The following is a 5,272-nucleotide window of genomic DNA, read 5'->3' as shown; positions in this document are numbered from 1 at the left end:
ATGCATAATTAAACACATAAAGTTAAAAAAAATGAGCCTTTACAAGAACATTATGTTTTATACAGAAAGGGGAGAGGTATTTCAAAACAATATACAAAGCTTTCTGTCCTGCAGGGAAATGCAACCAGCAACGGCATTAAAAAACTGTGGCTATCAGGAGACAGGTTATCTGTTCCCACTATTATATGTGAGGTGTTTTACTGGTGATGTCATTTATAGCAAACCCTGTGGAGATGGTATAATTATTCCCATTTTACAGCTGAAACCCAGAACTAGAAAGTGATTCACCAAGTAAGAAGTGGAATCTGGAGTCAAGCAAAGTCTGTTAAATCTAATAGCTCTTGTCGGGTTAGACCGCAGCCCATGGTAGAATTTCTGCAAATAAAATGACTATTACAGTTTTCATCTTTTTGAAAGCAAAGATGCAAGTGTCCCTTAGGGATTTTATATAAATAAGCAGGGTTTCTTAAAGTTACAATCATAAGACATGAGTTTCATAGACATAATATATGTCTACATATGTGTATATATATTTATTATATATTGTACTATATATTATTATATTATATATTATTTTATGTATATATACACATAAGCAATATTATGTCTCTGAAACCTATGCTTTATAATTAGACCTTTAGGAATTTGCTTATTATATACGAAAACGTATTGTTCTTATAGCTTCCTGACCTCCAGGTTTGTAGTACTACTCAGCAAATACATTTTCCCTCAATCTAAACACAAGATACATTTAATGGGATTAATTTTGAATAGTTTCCTATTATGATTCTCTGGTTATGTTACTTTGCTCTCTGTTTTTTCTTGTCTTTTAGCTGTTTATATATTATCATCTTCCTGGGGCGCCTGGGTGGCTCAGTTGGTTAAGCGACTGCCTTCGGCTCAGGTCATGATCCTGGAGTCCCGGGATCGAGTCCCACATCGGGCTCCCTGCTCAGCAGGGAGTCTGCTTCTCCCTCTGACCCTCTTCCTTCTCGTGTTCTCTATCTCTCATTCTCTCTCTCTCAAATAAATAAATAAAATCTTTAATAAAAAAATAAATATTATCATCTTCCTTTAAGCTTCTTGAGGCATATATATTTCAAAACTAACAAAACATTAAAATAAAGTTACATGACATGAGGAAATTGGGGGGATAAATATAAGAAAAGTAATAAGGAAACTTACATATATGTGGCACTCCTGCCATCTTGTGGGTTTTCTGTGTTATCTATAGACTTAATTTAATTTCTCTTTTCTTTTTTATTTTGTTTTGTTTTAGGGCTGGGGGGATTTTTGAAGGAGTATTTTGAACATTTTGACTCCTATAGTGTAAATTACTTAAACCTAACATACTCAATAATAAACAGACAACAAAATGCAATTTATTCTCAAATAGTTCAGAAAAATTTTTGTCTATACCTAGATCTATAATCTACACCTATACTTAACACCTGTATCTACTTTTATGCTAATACTTATACTTTTCAAGAAAAAGAGGAATAGCTAATGATAAACAAATGGGGCCAAGTGATAACAATAGATAAATCTGGATAACATTCTATTCTTATTCTTGCAATTTTTTTTTGTTTCAAGTTATTTGCCAATAAATAATTTATCTCTCTCTCTTATTTTCCATCTCATCTCTGTAGATACTGCTTCAACAATTACCCCCTCTCCCCATTGCGTTATCATCAGTGTTTCTCTACCGAATTAGTTTGAAAAACCTTTCAAGGCCCCACCTCTTCCTCCAGCTCTTGTGTACTTTCTTCTTGATCTTGTCAGGAAAAAAAAAAAAATTCCTCTAGAAGAGAGTCTATACTTGTTTCCATTTGTTTCCCCTCATTCTGTCTTAAAACATTAGCTCAAACATAACATAATAATTAAACTAAACTCCTGATCTTCCTTTCTAACCTACCTTTCCAACCATCTTCTCATCTAATTAATTATTCCATCAACCTATTTGGCCCAAACCCTCTGCACACGTATTGTCTTTCTCTTTTTCTCACAAAGCACATTGATCTATCAGCAGTCTTTCTTAGTTCTAAAATCAAAATATGTCTAGAATCTTGACATATCAACTCTTCCACTATGATCTTTCTGACTCAACCACCTATCAGTTGGGTTACTTCCATAAGCCTTCTAACTCAACTCTTGCTTCTTTACTTCAAAGTAAGTAGCTGTATTTTACTGTATCACTGATTAAAATAAGATCTGTATGCTGCAAAAATGGATATATTGTAGTAAACAGGATATTTTTCTCACAAAACTTAAACTTTTCAATTCTTCTTCTGCTCCTTGGAAGTATGAATCTTTTTAAAAGCCTCTTGACTAGTTTTACCACCCAGGACTGTCCTTCTCAATGACCTAAGAGTCATCCCTTTTGAAATGTAATCATCAAGAAAGATAGGGCCTCCATTTGCCAGTCTGTAGGATGGTAGAACTTAATTTTGGAGAGCAACCTACTCTAAGTTGTAAAAACTATCTCTGGGAAATAGAAAAAAGTTTACTTTTGCTATGGGTAAAGCCAATTAGTAAACTAAAGCCAATTAGTAAACTAATATCCCAACCCGCACCCCAGTCTTTGTCTCAGAAAAGCTGATTATCAGGACTGGGTCTTTCCTCTGTCCCAGGTTGCTGGCAGTAAGTGTTATAATGAAAGCAGTCTTTTTGCTCATCTTATTGATGAGGAAAGGGTGGCTCACCATAGGACACTCCTGGGATCTACTTAGCAAATGTTAATTTAACAAAGTTATAGCACTGGTCCATTGAAGCTTGAACTTCCTTAAAATATTTTTTTTTATTTCTGAAATTGATATAAAGACTCTTTTTTTCATAGAAATGAAAATTATTTAGCCCATATTCCATAACCTATATGAAATCTAAAAAGCACTAAATTATATATAGCTATGTTGAGGGAAATGTGTTTTTTCCAAGTTCCATCATTTTTAAATCTGGCACTTAATGAATTTGGTCATATAGAAATGAAGTTTCTAACCCATTCTCATCCCATTATTGGTGAGTGTTTTGTGAAAGCAGAAAGTACATGGATTCTGTATGAAACTCCATTGACAGCTGGAAAATTGAGTAGTTCAGACACTGTTATACCACTTTTTTCTCTCTCCTACTTTTTCATCCATCTTCAATATAAACTCCACGGGATTCTTTAAAAAATTTTTTCAATTATGTATTTATCTCTGAAACTATCTCTCTAGCCCTGTAATCTCCACTTCCCTTTATATCATATTCACTTGCATTCAACCATTTGATTTTCATGCTCAAATTCTCTGAAGTGAATGGTTTCTTCATATTTCATGATGTGATATTGTACCAGTGCATTCACAACCTAAAATTGAATTTTCCATTTTAACTCTATAATACTGTAAGTGCTCAGATAATCTTCCATCTATTATTATTTCTTATTCCGTTAGGGTATTAATCATTTTCCAAATGTCCACTCCTCCCAGCTTTCTCTATTAGATTTTTATTGTGATTTATTTATAAACTTACTATTGACCATAAATTAATTTTATATTGCTTTCACAGAAGGGGCAAGGAGGGACAAAGATGTAGCATTTAAAATCAGTAGACTTAGTTTGTTACTGATGTAGATACAGAAAGAATATACAAGAAAACCATGTGTTCTACTTATTTTATGCTGTTATGTTTAAACCTGAAGGTGAGAGCTTTCATTCATATAACTTATTACTTATTACCTATAACCTTGGAGGTCTGACTCCACTAGCTTTTATTTCTGCCACTTGCAGATTTGAAGTGTAAGGAGGACTTTCAAATGAACAAAAAGATTTAAAAATAATTAGTCAGTGTGCTGTGTCACAACATTTAAGTTATTTGTGCTCTCTGTGTCTTTGAGCTATTTTACAACTCTGTAAATTATAGAAAACTGATAATAATACAAATGAATTTGTCCACAGAAATGCTAAGCAGTTGTGCCCAGTAGAATGCAATTGATTATTGCTTTGTGGATGGACCAATTTTTTCATATATTTGCAAATTCATTTCAACATTCCCTCACTGCATACAAATGTGTGAATTTTTTAACTCATTGTAACATCTTACTGTTTTTCTTATTAATATATGGTTTAAATTAAATAATTGACGTGTTCATTTCATATTTGTATGAGATTCAGGACTATGCCCTCTTTTTAAACTTATTATTTAGAAAACAGTAAAGAAAGGTGTTGCCCAATGTTAAGACAAGTTGCTTTGACCTAAGGAACATGTTAGCTAAGCACTGTTTATATACTCTTCCATGATTCAGGTAATAGGGGGTCCCTCCTTCTACCCTGTGCTAAAAGGTAAGCAGAGCTCAACCCTATTAGTATTATGGAGAATAATTTCAATAACATCCAACGTTTTGAGTGGATGTGTGTGCCCGCACATGCTTTCAGATGTTATTGGGAATTATTAGAAGAGATGAAAGAGTATTTATGTCAAATAACCCAATTACACAATCTAATAAAACCCCAGTCAACCTTCCTGTCTTCACCAAAAATCCCCACTGAACTACTTCCTGGAAGTCATCTTTTCTTTCTTATCCCTCCCACAAAGCAACCAGTCCTGCCCAAGAATTTTCTCATGTTTATCTCCATCAAATGCCTCCAGTCTTTATTATGTAGCTGCCATGTTCAGCCAGAAAATTTAGAGCCAGCCTAATCTCTAGGCTTTGGAGGCTACTACATCCCACTGAGAGCTAATGTAAGCATTGTCTAACAAAAAATGCAATGTTCCTGATAGTGTTAGAATTCATTATGGTTTACTTTACAGCTATTAACTTTATACAGATTTATCCTTAGTTTTTATAACATTTACTCCATTATTCACATCAATAGCATTTATTACAGAAGCTATACAAATACATATCACCCAGCCAGTTTTGAAAAAAAAGATGACTTAACTTCCCAAGGCCACAGAATGGTTGTCAAACTAACATTTATACTTTTCGTAAGGATATTTACATTGATTTTTTTATAGAATTCAATAAAATACTTTCATTTAGTAGGTGGAGAATGTTATCAAGAAATCATCCTGTCCTCCTGCCTTTGCTCTACTGCCTCTCCCACTCCATTAAATCTCTGTTTGTCAATTCTGCCCTACAAACATTTCATAAAAACTATTCATTCTCTATATTCTCCCTGCCACTGGACTCAGTCAGGCCACCTGGATTTTATGATCTGGTTTCCTACAAATACCTCCCTTACTCTTCATTTCCTGTTTCTGGTGATTTTACAGGTTCTAGTCTTCTAAAGCACGT

Source organism: Eumetopias jubatus, unplaced genomic scaffold (assembly GCF_037043125.1).
Source record: "Eumetopias jubatus isolate StellerSeaLion01/CBP00866 unplaced genomic scaffold, mEumJub1_p1.0 scaffold_1, whole genome shotgun sequence".
NCBI classification, from domain to species: domain Eukaryota; kingdom Metazoa; phylum Chordata; class Mammalia; order Carnivora; family Otariidae; genus Eumetopias; species Eumetopias jubatus.
This window is presented reverse-complemented; position numbering follows the sequence as displayed.